Source organism: Thrips palmi, unplaced genomic scaffold, assembly GCF_012932325.1.
Source record: "Thrips palmi isolate BJ-2018 unplaced genomic scaffold, TpBJ-2018v1 HiC_scaffold_16, whole genome shotgun sequence".
NCBI lineage: Eukaryota > Metazoa > Arthropoda > Insecta > Thysanoptera > Thripidae > Thrips > Thrips palmi.
This window is the reverse complement of record NW_023144625.1, coordinates 10,534,339-10,556,225: the sequence shown is the minus strand read 5'-3', so window position 1 is coordinate 10,556,225 and position 21,887 is coordinate 10,534,339. Positions and strand designations below refer to the sequence as shown.

The 21,887-nt window shown below is 61.4% G+C and overlaps 7 non-coding genes across 7 annotated transcripts; 4 read left to right on the top strand and 3 right to left on the bottom strand.

The window, feature by feature from the left end:
• Positions 1–9,386: 9,386 nt before the first annotated feature.
• Positions 9,387–9,458, bottom strand: Trnap-agg. The gene has a single exon. It is a non-coding gene; the product is annotated as a tRNA-Pro (tRNA).
• Positions 9,459–10,875: 1,417 nt separating this feature from the next.
• Trnaa-cgc lies at positions 10,876–10,947 on the top strand. Its single transcript has one exon. It is a non-coding gene; the product is annotated as a tRNA-Ala (tRNA).
• Positions 10,948–11,211: 264 nt separating this feature from the next.
• Positions 11,212–11,283, top strand: Trnat-cgu. Its single transcript has one exon. It is a non-coding gene; the product is annotated as a tRNA-Thr (tRNA).
• Positions 11,284–11,529: 246 nt separating this feature from the next.
• On the bottom strand, positions 11,530–11,601 carry Trnap-ugg. The gene has a single exon. It is a non-coding gene; the product is annotated as a tRNA-Pro (tRNA).
• Positions 11,602–13,113: 1,512 nt separating this feature from the next.
• Trnaa-cgc lies at positions 13,114–13,185 on the top strand. The gene has a single exon. It is a non-coding gene; the product is annotated as a tRNA-Ala (tRNA).
• Positions 13,186–13,279: 94 nt separating this feature from the next.
• Trnat-cgu lies at positions 13,280–13,351 on the top strand. Its single transcript has one exon. It is a non-coding gene; the product is annotated as a tRNA-Thr (tRNA).
• Positions 13,352–15,769: 2,418 nt separating this feature from the next.
• Positions 15,770–15,888, bottom strand: LOC117643210. Its single transcript, XR_004587606.1, has one exon. It is a non-coding gene; the product is annotated as a U5 spliceosomal RNA (small nuclear RNA).
• Between the last annotated feature and the right edge of the window lie 5,999 nt (positions 15,889–21,887).

The following is a 21,887-nucleotide window of genomic DNA, read 5'->3' as shown; positions in this document are numbered from 1 at the left end:
GGGCAGCAGGACGACCGAGCCACTGTAGGTCGTGCACGGGGTGCTTGGCCTGCTTAGCCGGTCCCTGTCGTCGGGGAAAGGTCGGCTGAGGGATGAAAAAAACACAGTAGAGAGAATGATGAAGACTTCATTGTGACACGGGTGACGATTTGGAACACTGTTTTTAAAAGCTACGGATTTTCAGACTGATGTTAGTGAAGCAAATTCACGCGCTACCATCCTTTTCTAATTGAATGATAAACAGTTTGGCGACAGCGACGTGTCTCAACTCCGCCCAGGATGGTCAATAAAACGTGTTGTCGCAAGATTTGTTTATGTGTTTGTTTTACTTTGGCGCTGCAGCGAGCATGCACTTCCGCAAAATGCCGCACGCACTGGTCCGGGGCGCACGCGGCCGACGCAGTGTGCCCCACCGGCCGCACCTATCTATCCCCGCATGCCTCGGTAATACGATTGGCGGGCTAATTGAAAATTACCGTATTCAGAGCGCGGGCGGGGCGGGGCGGGGCGGGGCGGGGCGGCGCACTAAAAGGCCTGCTCCAGCGCCGCGCCACCGCCACCGCCGCGACGCTGGCCATTTGTGAAGGCCATTTATCACCTTCCCCCGGCGGGCCGGGCGGGCCGGCGGACTGGTCCCCTGGCTGCAGCACTACATCGCCACCCCGAGCATCGCGGCGGCCAGGCGGCCAGGCCAGGCAGTGGTGCGACCGAGGACGGCGCCGGCCGGCACGGCACTGCCGTCAATCCGTCTCTCTCGCACTCACGGGGCGTTGCGTAGATCCGAAGGGGTGCGAGAGAGACGGATCCTTCGGATTCTAGCGCCAGCCTGCAGCTCTGGCTCAAGGCGAGGCCCCGCGGCCGAGTGCCTAGTTCCCAGTGTCGTGGAGGGCGACTGACCATACGGGGATGCGGCGGCCCTGCGGTCCTGCGGTCGGTCCTTTGGATACTTTGGCGACCTTTGCCGGCGTTTTGGCAAGCGGCTGTAGTGGCTCGGGGACGCCCCGCCCCGCCCCGCCCCGCCCCGCCCCGCCCCGCCCCGCCCCGCGCTCATGCCAGGGGCGCAGCACCGTGCCAGGAATGAAGGGGGAGAAGGGGGCGCCGCTCCGCAAGGCTTTCAATTCACTTTTTGTCGTCTACATCGTAAACACCGCATATTTCAGGGACAATGGAAATGACACGGGGGAGGGGGGAGGAGGGGGAGCAGAAATAGAAAGGGGAGGGAAATGTAAAAGAGGGACGGAGAGGGAACCATCAAAGAGAGAGAAACGGAAATGGCAGTCTTCATCCCCCGCACGGCCGCACGTCGCGGCCTCGCTCCGCCACCTCTTTTATCCGGCTTAAAATAGAATGGACTCACGTACTGTTATGGCATTGCCCACCCGGGCCCACCAGAAGGGCCCACCAGAAGGGCCCACCCGGGCCCACCAGAAGGACCCACCAGAAGGACCCACCAGAAGGACCCACCAGCAGAGGCCCACTAGAAGGGTCCACCAGAAGGGCCCACCAGCAGAGGCTCACTAAAAGGGTCCACCAGGAGGGCCCTCCAGAAGGGCCCACCAGAAGGGCCCAACAGAAGGACCCACCAGCAGAGGCCCACTAGAAGGGTCGACCAGCAGAGGCCCACTGAAAGGGTCCACCAGGAGGGCCCACCAGAAGGACCCACCAGGAGCCCACTAGAAGGGCCCACAAGGCGAGCCGACGGCCCCACCACGGCAAAGTCGGCCACAAGACCAGACGGTCAAAATTCTTAACACATTTTTAGCTCTAGAGTCGCTAAAAGGAACTCGAACTGAATGTGAGATCGACCCCATCAATGGATTCCTCGTTCGGAGAGCAATCCAGTGGTGGGGTCACACGTTCGGTTCGAGTCCCATTTAGCGACTCTGGAGCTCAAAACGCGTCTCGAATTTTGGCCGCCTCCGACCCACTGTGCTCGGGCGCCACACGAACCGAGGGCCCCGTTGAGGACACGACCCCTAAAGGGCCCCTCGCCGTAAAACAAGAGCGGCGCGTTCGGCGCCCTGCTTCAAAACGGCGAATTTGACCTCCTCGCCTCCGAGTAGTGACTGCGGTGCGAGACCCCGCGACGACGGGCCACTCGCTATGGCGGGCCAGGCGGGCCATTCCGAGCCGCAGCCTTGGGGCGTATGTTGTCCCGCCCTCTCTCTCTCCGGGCCGACCGCGCCGACACACCTTGAATCCATAAACGTTGTGCCGCAGCGGGGCCCTGATCACACACACGCACACAACCAGGCGCGCACGCCGCAAACACTCTCTCTCTCTCCCTCTCTCTCTCTCTCTCTCTCTCTCTCTCTCTCTCTCTCTCTCTCTCTCTCCCTCTCTCTCCCTCCCTCTCTCTCTCTCTCTCTCTCTCTCTCAGACACACACACACACACACACACACACACACACACACACGTCGGGACCGCGCGCAAAGTCATATGCGAGGCACATACGCGCACACACATGTCGATGATTCGCCCCCTGAATGCCACTGCCGCCGCACCGCCGCTCCGCCATGGCGCGCCACTGCCATACACACCTCCCCGCCGTCCCGCCGCCGTCTCGCGCGGACGAGCGCCATGCCGTGGGTCCCGACAATTGAATGTCTGCCGCTGCAGTGGCGTGGCGAGGCCGTCGAGGCCGAAAGGGTGCGGATGGCTGGTCCGGGACGAGGCGGCCACGCAGCCAGGCTGGGGGTGGAAGCGTGGTGGCCAAACAATGCACGCTAAGCTGTGATAAGCACCGGATATTTCTCCTCGAGAGATGTCAACAAGCGGGGGGGAGAGGGAGGGAGGGAGGGAGGGGGCGGTCCACCCCGCACCCCGCCGCCGCAGAGCCACTCATAGCGCCGAGGTGCTAAATTCAATTTCCGATCGGCACACGCCGCCAGCCTCAATTCGTTTACGGTTTATCGAGTAAGGACGATCTCGCTTGTTTGTTTTTGTCCTTTTTGACGTCTCGGCGATTCTGAGAAGCTGGATTCGTGATTCAATTTCAAGGGGGGGGAAGCTTTTGAAGCTTTCTAACTGCCGGACATTCTTAACAAAGTTATTGACTGCAGTACTCACTATGTATTTGTACAATTTTTTACGGTGAACTCACATAATTTTGAACATGCGAACTTTTTCGTATACAAACCCGTACGCAGAACCTGCGTACAAATTTGTACCAAAAACACGTAGTATGTGTAAAATTGCGTACGAAAATTGTACAAAAGAATTTTGCGTGTAGTTATAGACATCAAGAGCCGATACGAAAAATAAAGTAGAAAGTCAGGGAGACTGGGCTGAGTTTCGAATAACCCGAGGACCCTGACCATCCCCCACAACCACGCCGACCCCGCCGTCAAGGTGAGTCACTCGGAGCACCCCGGACGGAGCGGCCCGGCCGGCCCAGCTGGCCTCCGTTGGCTGCCTCACGGCGCACGGCGGCCTCACCTCGGGGCCTAATGGGACCCTCCCCTCCCTTCCTCCTCCCCCTCCCCTCCTTTCCCCCACGCGGCTATCATAGCGAGGGATGCATAGTAATTGGGACAATAATACGTCCAGATGCGCGAGGCGGCGATGCCGTGTTAGCCCTCCCCCTCCCCGCCTCCCCCTCTCGCCCCGCGGTGCACATGTTGTCTGCTGAAGGCGGCCAAAGTGCACGGATGGCATGGCAAGCCGCGGCGAGCAGGCCGTGGCAAGTGGAGGGGTGCCCGTCGTGCCTGTTTTGGGTGTGGCCGCGCCCTGGCCGCGTAGCCGCGTCTGGCCGTCCCCGCGCAGCACGGCGCAGCACGCGGGGAGGCTGGCCCGGTCTATTATACCCTATTATGGGCCACTGACTTCCTGCGGCCTGACTCCTCAATCCCCGGCCGAGCCGCGCCGTGCCACAGTGGGCCAGAAGACCGGTGGAGGCGGCCAAAACTCTAGACGCGTTTTGAGCTCCAGAGTCGCTAAACAGGACTCGAACCGAACGTGGATTCAAATGGATTCCTCGTTCGGAGAGCCATCCATTGGTGGGGTCACACGTTCGGTTGGAGTCCCATTTAGCGACTCTGGAGCTCAAAACGCGTCGAGAGTTTTGGCCGCCTCCACCGGTCTTCTGGCCCACCGTGCGTGCCGAGTCGCGCAGGTGAGCGCGCTCGAGTGCGTCGTGCTGCGTGCGGAGTGCCCGGGAGTGCCGCGTGCGGCGGGGGTTCGGAACCGAGTGGCACCGACTTTTGGAACTTCCCCGTCGCTTTGACGTCCAGCAGCGTGCGGTTTGCAGGAATACAGGTTCCAGCAGACTGATTCCGAGAGTCGTTGTCTCGTCGCTGTCTCTGTCGCTACTGTACGGAACGCCCCATGAGTGTGAGACAGACAGGGCGATGAAAACAACTGTCGGAATCCGTCCACAGGTTCAAGGTTCACCAGCAACCCCGCTGCTCGGCGCCACTCGGCCGTTTGCCGATTCCTCCCAAGAACGGCGTCCTGGCGGCGGAGACCCGCCCCGCCGCACCCTTTTGGCAAATCTGCTGAGCGTTTCAATTTTATTCGGCTGCACGAACAAACGCCGCGCTCCGTCTCTGTCGCACTCATGGGGCGTCCCGTCGCGGTGCGAGGGAGACAGACAGCCCGGCGTCGTGGCGATCAAGCCAAGCGGGCCGCGCGGACTCGGCAACTACCGCGCACATGTTGGCACTGCGACGAGGAACACGACGAGGACGACGACGAGGAGGAGGAGGAGGACCCGCACTGCAAAGTGGCATAAAGACGCTCGGGGTGCGTTTATGGGGTTTATGGGTGCGACTGCATTCGCGGGTCGAAGTGGAGCACGAGGTGGGAGGGGAGGGGGAGGGGGAGGGGGGGGAGGGGGAGGGAGGGGGAGGGGGAGGGGGAGGGGAGGGGGGGAGGGGGAGGGGAGAGGGAGGGAGGCTGGAGCGGAGCGAGGGGTTCCGGCCGTGACGCATGAGTGAGGCGGACGAGCGTGCTGCGTCGCGCTGTCTCTCTCGCGCTCGCACCCCGACGGGACGCGCCATGAGTGCGAGAGCGAGAGAGAAACAATCCCGAACCGGCATAAGATCAGTTGTGGTCTTGCCTCTCAATTTAAGTCCGCAGGTCGAGCGCCCGGCCGCTCGGCGCGCTGCCCGCCTTCACGGCGCGCCAGGCCTGGCGGCAGGCTCGGACTGGCCAGGGCAGACAGGCAGAAAAATCTGCCGGGGCCTTTCGGGTTTGGGACCAGTAAAGTCACAAAGTTGGTCAAAGAGTCCTAGTATATATAGGGCGAAAGTAGCCGTTTTCGCTGATTTTGGGCGGCCACTGCGTCCGATCTAATTGCGGTCAACGGCCTTCCTCGACGCCCTAGTATTTTTAAGACCCTACTCTTTCATGCCCTGAATCGGGAAGACGTTGACCACAACGATTTTGGCTTTGACCGCAACGACTTTCCGACTAAGTTGGTCAAAAAGTGGTCGAATCTCGGAAATTTGCTGATTTTGCTGACTTTGGGCGGCCACTGTGTCCAATCTAGTCGCCGTAAAAGGCCTCCCTCGACGTCCTAGTATTCTTAAGACCCTACTCTTTCATGCCCTGTATCGGGAAGACGTTGACCACAACGATTTTGGCTTTGACCGCAACGACTTTCCGACTAAGTTGGTCAAAAAGTGGTCGAATCTCGGAAATTTGCTGATTTTGCTGACTTTGGGCGGCCACTGTGTCCAATCTAGTCGCCGTAAAAGGCTTCCCTCAACTCCCTAGTATTCTTAAGACCCTACTCTTTCATGCCCTGTATCGGGAAGGCTCTTGACCGCAACTAGTTTGGGAGCGGTAGCCTCACAAAGTTGGTCAAGAAGGGCAAAAACATAATGATGATCGGGGGCCTTTTGCGGTCTTATCCGCTGGGGCCTTTTTGGGGCCAGTCAGAGCCTGCCTGGCGGCACAGCAGACTGATTCCGAGAGTCGTTTTCGTCGCTCTGTGTCTCTCGCACTCACAGGGCGTCCCGCATAGGTTCGAGACAGAGCGACGGAAACGACTCTCGGAATCAGTCTGCAGCTTGAACTTGGCGCTGCGGCGCTGCAACTTCCCCGTCGAACACGAGGCTCGGCCTTCCTCGGCGCCCCTCCGCGGTCAACGAGCAACGCAACGCACAGCAAGGCGCTGGAATGCTGTGTGCGCTCTGGTTTGTATTCCCAGCCACTTGAGGCTAAGTGTTTGTTTGGTTCACCGTCCCTCCCTTCCTGGCACCCCAGCCAGCCAGCGGGGCAGCGGGGAGGCGGGGAAGGGCCGACCTTTGCAGAACGGCCAGTCAAGCCCGGGCCGTCGACTGATTCCGAGGGCCGCCTTCGTCGCTCTGTCTCTCTCGCACTCGTGGGGCGTCCCCTAAAGGTGCGAGAGAGACAGAACGACGAAGGCGGCCTTCGGAATCAGTCGACCGACGGGGAGGACGGGGAGGACTGCGGGGACGGGGCCGACAAGCCTGCGCAAGCCTCGCCCGGCCGGCGCGGCGGCACGGCGGCACGGCCCCTGGGGACGCGGCCGGCACAGGCAGCGGGGACTCTGCGGCGGGGGCGCCGCGGTCCCCGGAGACACCGCACGCCCCGCCCCGCCCCGCCCCGCCCCGCCCCGCCCCGCCCCGCCCGCCCCGCGCGACCTCGCGCATTGTCGCACGCCACGTCAAACCCGCAGCGCGGCACGGCACGGCGCGGCGCCGCGGCATAACGCACACACACATAAACAAGTCCGCGCGCAAATGAATTATTTTCATTTCTGAAATGTAAAGCAAACAACGTGTATACGCGGGTACACTCAACCAACGTTCCCGGAGGCGGCGGCGGCGGCTCAGCGCCGGCCGACAGAGGCACAGTGGGCTGGAAGACCGGCGGAGGCGGTACTCCAGCCCACTGTGCGAGGCAAAGGAAGAGGACGCGGTTGGAGGCGGCAAAAAGGCAGCCAGCAACATCCGGGCGGCTTCCGGGCGTTGGCGGGCTGCCCGCCGCCCGGGCATATGCACGTGCACAGCAACAGTAGGCGGAGAACCGTTTACGTCGCTCTGTCTCTCTCGCACCTATACGGAAAGCCCCACGAGTGCGAGAGAGACAGCGCGACGAAAACGACTCTCGGAATCAGTCTGCAGACAAAACTATGACGGCGTGATTCAGCGTCGGGCCGCTGTAATAGACAACAAGGGCGGAGGGTGGAAAGTCTCTTGCGACTCCCCTGCGCTGTGTACCGTTTTGTTTTTGTGTCAACGTTTTCAAGAGGAAGTTCCCTGGGGGGATGCGCATAAGAATCGCGTCTTATGAAAAAGAACAAAACTTCATCGTTGCCATTGTGTTTACAAAATCTTGATAATAAGGGTTATTTGTCCAATAATTTTTAATTAATATTCTGACAGTTCCACAATGCTAAATTTGCATTTCTTTGTGTAAAAGCGAGTTAAAATTAAAGAAAAGTCAGAAAACATTGGAAAGGACATTTTTGTAAAGGGACATTTAAATTTGGGGCGAATAGACGAAGGACGAAAAATGTGGGGGCTAATTGCCTTGAGGACAATTTTCACGGGGACATTCACGCGTGTTCCCGCTGGTGTTTGAACCCAGAACTTTCAGCACGGGAAGCGACACTTTAACACTGCTTTACATCCACGATATTGATAACTACTTCCCTTATTGACCACCCCAATTGCGTCGCAATGGTGCGCACACGTTTTTTTTTGTTTTCGTACAGTGGTGCGGCGTTCCTTGTTCACTGTTCATCGGCGACGGCGGGGCAGCCCGGCCGGCATGGAGTGCGCCACGCAGACATGCAGATCCTTCCCGCGACGCGGCGACGCGGCGCCCAGCCACTCTCTTATTCATGAAGTCGGTGCAACAAATGCTGCGATGCTCCCGGCCGCCCCGCCCCGCCCCGCCCCCCGCCGAGGCCTGCGGGTCGGGGTGTGTTCTGGGTGATTTAGTGTTTAGGGGAGTGAGTGCGTATGTGCTGGGGGCGCCACGGCCTCCCCCCGGCCTCGGCCTCCCCATGCACCTCGTCATGGCCGCGGCCAGCGGACCGATTCCGAGAGCCGTCGCTCTGTCTCTCTCGCACCTGCGAGGAACGCCCCGTGAGTGCGAGAGAGACAGACTCTCAGTCCGCCGGCCGCGGCCAGCAAGACGCGCTAAGTGGAGGCCGCGGAGGCACAAAGGAGGGAGGGTCGCCGATGAGGGATTTGGGGCTCCTGTGTCGGCGGTAATGAAAACAAAATTGGAGCGATTACCTTCTGCCATGGATACGCGCGCGCCGGCCCCGCAGCGCGCGGCGCGCATGTGCCATTTTTATTCATTTCCCTCCCGCCGTCTCTCTCTTTTTTCTTTTTTTGCATCCAGCAGCCTTTGTCGCGAAAGGCGGACTGCAGCAGACAAAGCCGCGAGCTGGGAGAACGTGGCGGCGGTGCCATGGCGGGCGGGGCCTATGTGCAGTGCAGCACAGTCCGGCCTGAGATTCCGTACGGATTCATGATGCAAGAGTGTCTGCGAGCGTGTGTGTGTGTGTGCGCGCGCCGCGCACGTGCGTGCGTGTGTGTGTGTGTGTGTGTGTGGTGTGTGTGTGTGTGTGTGTGTGTGTGTGTGTGTGCTGGCCACGAGAAAGCCCTTTCCTCGCCTCCTCTCTCGCGGGCTAGCAGTTCTCGCACTACTTGTTGGTCCGCGCCGTGTGCACACTGTGCACAGCGTCTCGCTGCGCGCTGCGCCCCGCATGCCCCGCACGCCGTCGTTGGCGGTATTAAATTTTAACTCGAGTGCCCCCGGTGCCGGTGTTTCGCTGACGTCTAAATGGTCGGCAGCCACTTGGAAAACAACGGCAACGGTGGCGGCGCGGGGCGCGGGGTTAAACGGCAGCAAGGGCTGCGGAGTAAAAGCGCACTCCGCCCCCCGCGCCGCCCCCGGGCGCCATCGCAGGTGAAGCGCCTCGTAGCCGCACCCCTTAACGCCGCCCCCGCCGCGCCGGCCCTCCCCGAGCCGTGGAGACCACTTAGGCCCGAGCATGGGGCCACATCTCGCTTTAAACGGCGGTGCCTGGCTGCCTGGACGCGTGGCGCGGTCTGGTGGGCCTTAACGGCAACGGCCCAACGGCCCCCTTGACCTGCGCGGTTGCGCCGCCCCTGCAGCCTCATTCCGAGAGTCTGTCTCTCTCGCACCCATGCGGCACGCCACATGAGTACGAGAGAGACAGAGCGACGAAAACGACTCTCGGAATCAGTCTGCTGCCAGCCTGCGCCTCGCCCTTCTCCGCCAGATTGCGCTCTGGCCTCGCCGATGGCCGCGCCGCACGCCATGCGCCGCGTCCCGGAGCACGCCGAGGAGGCGGTCGAGACGGGCAGGCAAAACGAACGTCCTAGTACGACACACAGCAGCCACGCCGCCAGCGAAGGCGGCGGAGAAAAAACAGGGTCCGTCCGGGATTTGAACCCGGGACCTCTCGCACCCTAAGCGAGAATCATACCCCTAGACCAACGGACCGCGATGCGAAAGACTGCGGAGCAGACCGATAACTTTGGGAGGGGGGACCCCGTCGCCTGGCCCGCGGCGAGACGGCGCGGCCCCCACCACCGCGGTCGGCCTGGTCGGCCACGGGACGGGAGTGGGGGGGGGGGTTAGGGAGGGGAGGGGGAAGGCCACTACGGCAAGCCACGCCGAACGCGGTACCCGAAGTGTACACAGTCCGTGCGCAAAACGGCTCTAAAGTGCAAAGTTGGGGCTTGCAGCTTGCCGTTGCTGTCCGAGCTTCGGTCCGTTCAGGCCCCGGCCCGCCCCGCTGACTCATTCAGAGAGTCGTTTTCGTCGCCGTCTCTCTCTCACTCATGGGGCGTCCCGTATAGGTGCGAGAGAGGACGCTCGGAATCAGTCTGCTGCGGTGCTGCGATCGATGGCTTCGCGCACGCGCCCAAGGCCCCGCAGTGAGGGGCGGCGCGCCGCCACCGCCGCGGGAAATACAAAAAGCCTCGCAAGACACACAAGCGCAAAAAAAAGCAAAACAAAACAAAAGCACAAACTGAAAAAGGCAGACGCGGCACTGTCAACACGACGCGGCACTGTGTGCGGCGGGTGTCCGCGGTAACCGGATCAGTGTGGGAGGCCGCCGCGCCGAGGCCGTGGCCGTGGAAGCCGCGGGCGAGGACCACCCGCACCCCGCCGCCAGGCTGCCACGCCGTCCCCCAGGACTGCCCAGGGCCCGCCGCCGACGCCGTCGTCCCCAGCGACGCCGCCGGCTCGGCCGACATGCAGGTCACTCGAATCGCCCGTGGCCACCGCCGCACGGTGGGGCCAGCCAGAAGACCCGTGGAGGAGGCCAAAATCCCGCGGACGCTTGTTGAGCTCCAGAGTCGCTAAATGGGACTCGAACCGAACGTGTGACCCCACGAATGGATTGCTCTACGAACGAGGAATCCATTGGTGGGGTCACACGCTCGGTTCGAGTCCTAGTTAGCGACTCTAGAGCTCAAAACGCGTCTAGAGCTTCAGCAGCGGCAGACGTCTTTGCTGGCCCTCAGTCCTTCCATCGCTTCGTGCTTCGCTTTGCTTATCGATGCGATCGAGTGGCCGCCGTCGCTTTGTCTCTCTCGCACCCATGTGGGCCGCCCATGAGTGCGACAGAGACAGAGCGACGAGGCGTGGTGCGGTGGAATGTCCCCGCCTGGGAGTGTGTCCGGCTGTCCGGCTATTGCCGTCCGTCCCGCGTCGCCGACAAACGGCGCGAAGCCCGCGCCGCGGCCTCCGCCACGCGGTTACCATGGCGAGGGCTTAACGGTTCGTATCTGTCTCCCTTTCTCTCTCACTCGCTCTGCTGCCACGGCCCGCGCCGCGCGGCCCCGCCGTGGGAGCGGCGACCGCCGCGTTGTTGTCGTGGGTACGGGTATCTGTGGCCGGCGTCTACACCGGGGATGTAACTCAGTGGTAGAGTGTCTGCTTCGCATGCTGAAAGTCCTGGGTTCAAATCCCAGCATCTCCACGATCAATTTTGAAAAAAAAAAAATGGCAAAGATCTACTTGGGAGATCTACTAGTACGATGATCGTTCGTTTTGTTCACTCTAGTGATCGGGGTAGCGTCCTCGTCCTCAAATGGACCTCAGTGGAGAAAGGTGTGCTTCGCAAGATGAAAGTCGTGGGCATTTCCATTATTATGTTAATAAAAGACGTCATCCATATCTTTATGGCTGCACAGTCTCACGGTGGCGCCTTTTAAACCAGTACACTGCCGGCGGTGACAATGAGGCCTCCATAGCTCAGGGGCAGAGCACTAGTCTCGTAAACTAGGGGTCGTGAGTTCGATTCTCACTGGGGGCATCGTTTTTTGTAAGGGTCTTCACAGAGACAACCTTACAAACTTTTTAGGCCTTACAAAGAAAAGCAGCTTGTTACAACAGAGTATTTTGAAGAAAAAAATTACTTCGTAATTTACCAACTATCTTTGCATGTACGCTCAAAATACTTCGCAAAGTTTTAAGCGTGTTCCTAAAGAGCTTAGTTTTATTTTTTTTCTAAGGAAGAAATTGGCAACTTAAATTCTTACAGAGAGGAGTAAAAAAGAAAGGGCCCCTCCGGGATTTGAACCCGGGACCTCTCGCACCCAAAGCGAGAATCATACCCCTAGACCAAGAGGCCTCGGTGCATGAGAGGCCGCCCAAAGGCAACGACTCGCGGGGCCTCTCCGCAGCGATGCGCGCGGCTGTACTACAGCATGACGTCACGGCCAGCTGACGCGCGGGGAAGGGAGGGGGGCGATGTGACAGGCCCACTCTCAAGGCCTCCGCGCGGGCGGGCCGGACACGAACAAGACAGGTCCGTAATCCAGAGCCGCATCGACATCGGGCAACCGGAATTACTGCAGCTTCCAACGAAGGGAAGAAAGTCCGAGGTGGATGATAATCCCCCTCCCTCCAACGTATCGCAGTGCTTGGATCTTTGATCTTCCGAAGGCCGTGGACAACAGCAGCAACGAGACGGGCCTTCCCTCGGCAAGACCTGCGGGACGACCTCTTCATATCGTCGCTCTGTCTCTCTCCCACTCATGGGGCGTTGCCGGGGGGGCACGAAGCACCACCGCCTCGCCCCTCCCCCCTTCCCTTTCACACCCCAGGGCGCCGAGGCAAAGGCAACCCCCCGTGACCGCCCCCCGCGCCAGCCCGCCCCAGTTTACTTTATATCTTTTTAAATTGATATTTATACGTCTCTAGTTACAGCAGCCGGCCGTGGGAACACTGTGGAGGGAGGAGCACCAGCCTCGCTGTCACAGTAAATAGTACAGCGTAGGCCCTCCTCCTGACACACTGACAGTGCACTGACACACGCGCCAGTAATCTCCAATCTGAATGGAGGCGCTCCTTTGTGACCACCGCGACCCCGCACGCACACTGCACGCAGCAGACGAGTCGTTTCGTCTCTCTCGCACTCACGGCGCGCCCCCTGTAGGTGCGAGAGGGACAGAGCGACGAAAACGACTCTCGGAATCAGTCTGCAGACTGCACGCAGCGCGCGCCACGGCCTGGCACGGCCACACAATGCGACGCGTGTACCTTTTGTGGTCCGCGCGGATGATGACGTCGATAGACTGTGTCATTACATCTCTATGAAGGGCGGGGCCGTGCAGGCAGGCCGCGCAGCCGACTGATTCCGAGAGTCGTCGCTCTGTCTCTCTCGCACTCATGGGGCGTCCCGTACAGGTGCGAGAGAGACAGACGACAGCCTGGCCACCGTGCGTGTCGTGACGTAGCGGCGTACTCTCTGGGCACTGGGGCGCGCGCGGGCCGCACGCGAGCTCGCCCACGCGCGACCGGCCACCACACTGCATGATGCACGGGCCGAAAACACGAAAACATGAAATTCTTTGTGGTATGTTACGAAGTCAGCTGCACCACCATAATATGGAACATTTTCACCATAATATGGAGAATCTGCACTGTTCAACATTTAGAGTGGGCGCGCGGCGGTGGCGCTCCAAACGGGACGGAGGCTTTCCCTTTCGCTCGGCAGCTCGCGCTGCTCGGCTCCTCGTCGGCGGCGCCTCGGCCGCCCTATCCGTCCGGCCATCCGGCCGAAAGGCGCGGCCGGAGCGTGACTCACCGCGAGCACCGCGAGCCGAGCCAGGTAGCGGGCCGGCACCTCCGCCGTCACAGCGGGGATGTAACTCAGTGGTAGAGTGTCTGCTTCGCATGCTGAAAGTCCTGGGTTCAAATCCCAGCATCTCCACGACGCTGATTTTTACTCCGGAAGGGGGCAACTTGCACGACGAGGCGGCGAGCGGTAACATGTGCCGAGTGCGAGGCGCCACAACGCAACAGGCGCCTCCATAGCTCAGGGGCAGAGCACTAGTCTCGTAAACTAGGGGTCGTGAGTTCAATTCTCACTGGGGGCATGAGCGCCGTCATTTTATTACCACTGTCATAAACACTCACAAAACTGCCTTACAAAAACCAAGAGGCTTGTCATTACAAATTATTTTGACCACACATAAGCTAGCTGACTTCGCAATTTACAAAACAAGTCTTCGTAACGAACTAAAGAAATTGTATGTACCTTGCATAAGCTCAAAGTAGTTTTGTAAAGATTTAAGTCCTTTCAAAGATTCAAATTTAATTTTCCAATGCCACATAACGATAACGACACCCGGCCGCTCGCGGCAACGCCGTCGCAATACTTTCATCCTAAGTGCGACTAAATGGTTCCCGCGAGTGGCGACTTGGCGGCAAAGCTTCCTGAGCGACGCACGCCCACGCGCGCCGCGCGTTCCGGCGTGTTGCCGGCGGAGTGGTCGCGTGGTCGCACACGCCGAGGGGGCGGGGCGGGGCGGGCGGGGCGGGGCGGGGCGGGGCGGGGGGGGGGAGAGGGCACGTGCCGGGTGTGGCCGGGAGAGGCGTCCGTCGAGGACGCCGGGGATGGGCTGATTATTGAATGGGCTGCTATGGCACGTGTGTGGAAGTGTGTGTGTGTGTGTGTGTGTGTGTGTGTGTGTGTGTGTGTAATGTATATGTGTGGTTGGATGCATTTGAGTCTGTTGTACTACATTCGTATTGTTTTGGAGCATTTTGACTACTTGTATACATGCATAAATCTGTGTATGGTATGGTTGGGTGGGGGTGGAGGTGGAGGTAACATGAGCACATAAACATTTTTAGATCTATAGCGATTGTTTCGGATAGGATTTGCAGGACTGGTGTAGGAGTGGTACCTGCCCTCCGTTGGGGCAGTACTATCAAACAGTGCGCGCGCGTGCGGGTCGCCACGTGACACGTGGGTCTGGACACGTGAGCGACTGGACGAACGTGGCCATCGCAGCCATTGCCGTGTCAACAAACCAACAAACCGGCCGGACGTGATTCGGACGAGTTGGCGCGACTTGTCGTCACGGCTGGAGGGCTGGAGGGCTGGAGGACGCACGCAGCGGCACGCGACCGCGGAATGGCACGGCCAGCAGACTCATGCCGAGAGTCGTTTTCGTCGCTCTGTCTCTCTCGCACCTATACGGGACGCCCCATGAGTGCGAGAGAGGCAGAGCGACGAAAATGACTCTCGGAATCAGAGTGCAGGCCGAGAGGGTGGCGGCCCGGCGGCCCGGCGGGGCGACACCGGAAGTGGCCCGGAACCTCGCCGGAACAGCCCCGCGTACAGTGTGGTGTCCGGCACGTCGCGCTGCACGTCGTGCACGTCGTCCTCGGCGCGCTAATTGGGGGACGGCAACGACGGGACGACGCGCGGGTTCGAGGCGGCGGTGGAGTGGCGGTCGTTTTGGCGGGAACCTTGCGGCGGGCAGTGCAGGCCCGTGCGAAGTGGGCCGGAAGCCCCGTGGAACCCCGGAATTCTAGACGCGTATTGAGCTCCAGAGTCACTTAATGGGACTCCAACCGAACGTGTGACCCCACCAATGGATTCCTCGTTCGGAGAGCAATCCATTGGTGGGGTCACACGTTCAGTTCGAGTCTCATTTTACGACTCTGGAGCTCAAAACGCGTCTCCATCTGGCTCACTGGGCCGCGCATTAGACCCGTGGTGGACCTGATATGCACTTTTGTTTCCTTCGCAGCCGCAACGCGCGCACGCAACGGCGGTTCCTGTACGCAGCATGCGTACCCGCGGCGTCCGCGAACCGAGTTCGTACGCAAACACCTCGGCCTGCTCCACCCCCTGCAGACTGATTCCGAGAGTAATTTTCGTCGCTCCGTCTTCCTCCCACTCACGGGGCGTCCCGCATGGGTGCGAGAGAGACAGGGTGACTCTCGGACACAGTCTGCCGCTGGCTGCTCTCGGCGCGCGCTGGCACTACTTGGCGGCGCCGAGCACTCATTGTTGCCACAATAACAATGAGGCAGCGCGGCCAGGGCGGCCCGCCAGGCAGTGCTGCGCGCTGTTTGCACTACTTCACTTACCAAGAGTGCTCGGTGGCCGCGGGCCGCCGGCCGCCCCCGCTCTAATGATAATAACACCGCACCAGTCAACGACGCGAGGCGTGGCGGCACGGCACGGCACGGCGCGGCACGGCACGGCGCCGCGGGGCGTGATTGCACATTTCGACGGCGTCGCTTCGCTTGCTTCGCTTCTCAGCGCCGCGAGCGAGCCGCCACGCCACGGCCGCGCGCAGGGGTTGGAAAAAGGAACTGTTTGCGCAGGCAGGCCGGGCATTGATTTGATTTAAATTTTTAAACTTCGGGTCGGTTTCTTTCTTTTAACAAAGCGGGGTCCGTAAGTGGATTCCCATTACAAAAATGTCTCAGCCAAATGGCCACGTACCACTACTTGACATAAATTCGTCTGAAGAGTGACGCTTTCGCAGCTTATTGGCCCCGCTCGCGCAGGGCTCATCAAAAATTGGTCGTTAGACTCGCAGTGTATCCTCCTCTACGGTCATTTTTTAGTAAAAGGCGAAAGATGAGTTCAATATGAAGGGAGACAGAAGAGGGAATGACCTGGCCGACCTCTACACTGATGCTGCTGACGCCCTGCTGGCCCATCGACGCCCACACGCCGATGTACCGACTAAGCACTGTATGATTCTTTCCCTTCCCGGCAGAAAAATGCGCACCATGTGTTTGCGGCTCACAGATGCGCGCACTCCGGCAGGCGCACGTGACCGTCACGCGCGTGCTCGGCGCGTGCACGGCGCGCACGGCGGGGCGGGGCGGGGCGGGGCGGGGCGGGGCGGGGCGGGGGCGGGGCGGGGAAGCCCGACAACAGGCTCGACGCGGATTCCACCCGCAAACCTGCAAAGTGCCGCCGAGTACCGCAGAGAGGCCGCCGTCCACCCGGCCCGCCTTTTGGCGGCTTTGGCTGCGAGGGCGGACGAGGGCGGAGCATTCCATTTTTGAATGACTCCCCGTTGTTGCACGTCAAGCCGCCCCGCCCCGCCACGCCCCGCCCCGCCACGCGCCTCTACAGATAATGTACGAGCCCTAGACTCCCGCAGCGAGACCGTGGCGCCTCCAACGAGGCCGTGGACGAGGCCGCCGCGGTGGCGGCTGTCATCCGCCTATAATTGCTACATGGTGGCCCAGAAGGCCCAGGAGGCGGAGGGGAGACCGCGCACTGACGTCTGCTGACGAGCATAGGCAGGCCAGGCCGGGCCAGGCCGTGTGACTGCTGCGGCTGCCGCCCTCCAGCCGAGCGATTCGTCGCTCTGTCTCTGTCGCTCTCACGGCTCTCTCCGCAAGGGTGCGAGAGAGACAGAGCGGCACACCGCCCCTCTGGATCCCTCGGCAGCACAGCCTGCAGCGCGCGCCCGTCGCACAGTGGGCCAGAAGACCGGTGGAGGCGGCCAAAACTCTGGGCGCGTTTTGAGCTCCAGAGTCGCTAAATGGGACTCGAACTGAGCGTGTGACCCCACCAATGGATTGCTCTCCGAACGAGGAATCCATTGGTGGGGTCGCACGTTCGTTTCGAGGCCTGCTTAGCGACTCTGGAGCTCAAAACGCGTCCAGAGTTTTGTCCGCCTCCACCGGTCTTCTGGCCCACTGTGCGCCGGTGCTCCTGCAGTTTCCTCACAGCCGCATCTGCGAGTCTGGTCTCACTGCGAACTGTCTCCTCTGGTTAGGGGCTTCTGCTGTCACCGCGAGGGAGCGGCCGCGTTGAGACGCTCTGTCTCTCTCGCACTCATGGGGCGCCCCGTGTGCGTGCGAGAGGGAGTCCCGGGGTCCGTCTTCGGGAGGCTTTCCGCCGCGCCTCCTTCCAGCCGCCGTTCAATACACTGTAGGCCAGGCTGCTTTTAGTCCTCGGCGTCCGCGAGGCCGCGGAGGAGGGCGGGACGGCCCGGGCCTTCGCCATGCGACTTTCCCAGGACGAGGACTCTCACGGCGGGGCTCTGGATGTCCTCGCCGGCACACTTGCAATGCGCGCGCTCCCCGGGGACGTGGTGCCGCGGTGCCACACAGCACGCCGACCCCGAACACGCCGTCGTCGCTCTGTCTCTCTCGCACCCCTACGGACCGCCCCGTGAGTGCGAGAGAGACAGAGCGACGAAGGCGCGTTCGGAATGAGTCCGCAGTGTGCCGCGCCCAGGGGCAGGCTGCAAGTCCTCTGGGCTTCGTCAGGACAAAACGGTGGCGGTGTCGGTGCGAGCGGAGCGGGGTGGCGCGGACGGGGACGGGGCGGTCTCGGCGGTGCTCGGGTTACACCACCGCGTCCGCGTCCGCGTCGCCGCCACCCTCGTCCCGGGGCGCGGCCCGCAGACTCCTTCCGAGAGTCTGTCTCCCTCGCACTCATGGGGCGTCCCGTGTCGGTGCGAGAGAGACAGAGCGACGAAAACGACTCTCGGAAGCAGCCTGCAGCGAATGCGACGCGACGCGGACGCAGCCGCCACTCCCACGATACAGCGGCTCAATATGTTCCTCTTTCCGCGGTCAAGCAGCGCCGATTTGATTGTCGGTCGAGATCGAGATCATCACCGTCCCGGCGGTCCGGCCACCCGCAGCCTCCCCCTTCCCCTCCCCCCTCCCCCACCACGCACACCTGCAGCTAGCGTAGAATGTGAAACCAAGCGTGGCGGTCTCTGCACTTGGTTTGACAGAGCGGGCACATTCTTAACGGCTGCTTTCAGCTAGAAAAACTGAACAGCTCCAACTAACGTACTTTAAATGCGTTTATGAGGCGTTGCAAATTTTGTTTCTGACTTTGATTGGGGACAGAGACTTGACTCGCTCAAAGTCGTCCCCGCAGAATAGGCGAGTGGCGGTCCTTTTTTCTGGTGGCGCCGCCTCGCCTCGCGCGGCTCCCACGCCCCCCGCGGGCATGCTTGGAAACATGGTGTACTGCTATGGGACGGCCCAGCAGGCGCGGCCCAGTCCCCCGGCGCGCGCGCCACCAGGGCAGCCACCAGGGCAGCCACCAGGGCAGCACCAGCGGCACCAGGACTGACTCCGAGCGACGTCGTCGTCGTCGCTGTCTCCCGCGCACCCCTACGGGACGCCCCATGAGTGCGAGAGAGACAGCGCTCGGAATCAGTCGGCAGGCCCACGCCGCGCGCACGCCGGGGAGGCCGTGCATCCCCTCCGCCCGACCACACCCTCGCCGACGAGACGAGGCGACCCTTCAAGTTGCCTCACCCACCCCTTCCACCCGGCCCGCCCCCGGCCCGCCCCCGGCGGCGCACGGCCAGGAAGTTGTAAGGAAAACATGCGCGCCACAAACTTTCCCACACATCATCATTAGATCGCGATCAGCTGCCGCGGAGTCCCGGACCAGCTCCGTCTCTGTCGCACTCATGGGGCGTCCCGCGCGTGCCACGAGGGGTGCGAGAGGGACAGAGCGACGGAGCGCTGTTTGGAGTGAGGCTCCACGGCCAGCTGGAGCAATGAGGGGCGTGAGGCTTCGCGAGGCTTCGCGATGGGGCCGCGGGGGAACCCAACCCCAACCCCAACCCCAACCCCAACATCGGCACCTGGCCGACGACGGCCCGACCAGCCTGCAGACTGATTCCAAGAGTCGTTTTCGTCGCTCTGTCCCTCTCGCACCTACAGTGGACGCTCCATGAGAGGGAGAGAGACAGAGCGACGAAACCGACCCTCGAAATCAGTCTGCAGGGCACATGCCTCACAAGGTGATGGCCGGGAAGGAAATTTCGCCACTGGAAAGAGCAAACTTTCTGAACCCTCGACCGCCGGCTTGACCTCGCGGGGGCGACCGCCGAGGACGCCGTCAAGGACGCCGTCAAGGACGCCGCGAGGCGAAGGGCGCCGAATGAATATTGAATAAGGCGATCCAGGGAAGCGAGCGGCAGCAGCGCGGCAGCGGCGTTCAGGGCGACATTAACCTTTAAGTGGGCCAGATTTTAAGAGCGTTTAGAGCGGCGCGAGCGGAGACTCGGCGAACGAGGAACGAGGAACGAGCGGCGGGGGGAATATGAATAGTGATTCGAGCGGACGGACGGACGGCGGGCGGACCGGGAGACTACACTGAGATCGGCGTTCCGCTGGTTTTACGGCGTCGGCGAGCACCTCGGCCACGTCGGGCGGGCGGAGGTAAATCGCCGACATTATTTCATTTTAATTCTGGTCCAATCACGTGATCGGCGCAGGCAGCCCCCCGGGCAGCGCACTGATTCCGAGAGTCGTTTTCGTCGCTCTGTCTCTCTCGCACGTATACGGGACGTCCCACGAGTGCGAGAGAGACAGCGCGACGAAAACGACTCTCAGAATCAGCCTGCGGGCCCTTGGGTACAGGAGCCTAGGGGTTGATGGGGGCTGCCCTGGAGGCCTCCTGATTCGCACTACTGCTGAAAGCAAAACGCAAAATCGCTGAAAAAAAAACGAAAAAAAAACAAGAAAGCGCGCGCCGCCTCTGCCGATACACTGTACGGCAGCGGCAGCAATATGACTGGGAATCGACGGGCCGGGCACGGCAGCACGGCAGTGTGCCTGCCCTTTGATCCCCTCCACCCCAAGAACCCCGAGAAGGCCAAGCAGGCCAAGGAGGCCAAGGAGGCCCGCGCTCCCCGGCCTAATCACGCTAATGGACAATCCAGGCTGCTGTGCCCTGCCCGAGCCCTGCCCGCGACAAGTGCGTGGCTGCGTGGCCGCGGCGGTGGAAGGGGCGACGACCCTTTTTGCACGGCGTCGTGACCCACATCAGCGCGGCCAACATCTCGAAACGGGTTCGAAACGAAACGCTCTCGAAACACTCACCGGGCCGACAAAGACCGGCGGAGGCGGCAACTCCGAGGGGCGCACTAAGGTCGGAAACGAACAATGCTATTTTCATTTGTGATTCTGTTTGATTTTTTTGGTGGTTTTAATTTTGAATGTTTCGCTCTTGCAAGGAACAATTATCTTCCCCAGAGAGCCTCCTTGAGTGACTCCGTTTGTCTCGTCCTGTGCGGCGTTCGGAACAGTCACGTGTTTGACTCGAGTACCCCGTAGAGCGAGAGACAGCGCGGTCTGCAAGCCCACTGCAAGCCCACTGCAAGCCCACTGCAAGCCCACTGCGGGCGCTGTGGGTGTGGGGTGGGTTCGAGGGGGGAACAGCTTCCCACATTCATTGTCCAAAATTTGACCACATTCCACATTCAGGAGGCAAAAACGCCTGTAAGTAGACAGACAGCATGTGTGGCAAAAACACGAGAAATCTTGCACATTCTTGCACATTTACACGTTTATTGTACACAAAATTTTACAGTGGGTCACCCCTCGGGTGGGTTCGTCCAGTCCGCCGGGGTCCTGCACTGCAAGCGTACGAACCAGGCGAGCAGGCTCATTTCGGGAGTCGATTTCGTCCGTTGTCCCTGTCGCACTCATGAGGCTTCCCGTATGGGCGCGAGAGAGACAGAGCGACGAAAACGGCTCTCGGAATGAGTCTGCTATGCAGGCGGCCGGTGCGTGACGCGGTGTTTCCTCGCGCACCCCGCCGTCGCGGCCTCGTCACGGCACGTCACGGCACGTCGCGGCACGTCACGGTACGTCACGGCCAGCGTGACAAACCACGCACTCGTCTGGTTACTGGCGCATGCTGCACCTGCAGGCTGATTCCGAGAGTTGTTATCGTCGATCTCTCTCTCTCTCTCTCTCTCTCTCTCTCTCTCTCTCTCTCTCTCTCTCTCTCTCTCTCTCTCTCTCTCTCTCTCTCTCTCTCTCTCTCTCTCTCCCCCCCCCGCACTCATGGGGCGTCCTGAGCAGGTGCGAGCGAGAGATTCACAGCGACGAAATCGACTCTCAGAATCAGTCCGCTGGCCGAAACGTGACTCATGACTCGTGATTCTGCACCTGCGGGCCGCACCTGCAGACGCCGCGGTGGAGAGTCGGATGCAGATAGGGCGACGGCACTCGTAAAAATGGTCCTTCCACTGTCGGCAGGTCCTAGAGTGGCCTGAAGCCCAACGCCGCCGTGACTTGGCCGTTATCGAAAATCCGACGCACTTTGAAAATCTCACAGGGTCCAGCCTATCAAGTTCATGTTCATGGGCCCTGGACAGGGGAGGAGAGGGGGAGGACAGGGAGAGGACAAGGGGGAAGACAGGGGGGAGGAGAGGGGGAGGAGAGGGGGAGAGGGAGAGAGGGAGGAGAGGGGGAGGAGAGGGGGAGGAGAGAGGGGAGGAGAGGGGGAGGGAGGGGGAGGAGAGGGGGAGGAGAGGGGGAGAGGGGAGAGAGGGGAGGAGAGGGGGAGGACAGGGAGGAGGGGGAGGAGGGGAGGAAAGGGGGAGGAGAGGGGGAGGGCAGGGGGAGGGCAGGGGGGAGCGGACAAGGGAGAGGACAAGGGGGAGGAGAGGGGGATGGGCCCCACGTGGCGCCGCAGTGGCAGAGTGCCCCCGCAGCGACCCTTCCCCGCCGCGGATATCCAAATGACAGCAGGCAGCACAAAGGCCGAGGCGGGGCCGAGGGTGACGCCGTCAGGGCGGCGTGGCGTGGCGTGGCGTGGCGGCGTGGCGTGGCGTGGCGTGGCGCGGCGTGGCGTGGCGTGGCGTTGCAGAGGGGCGG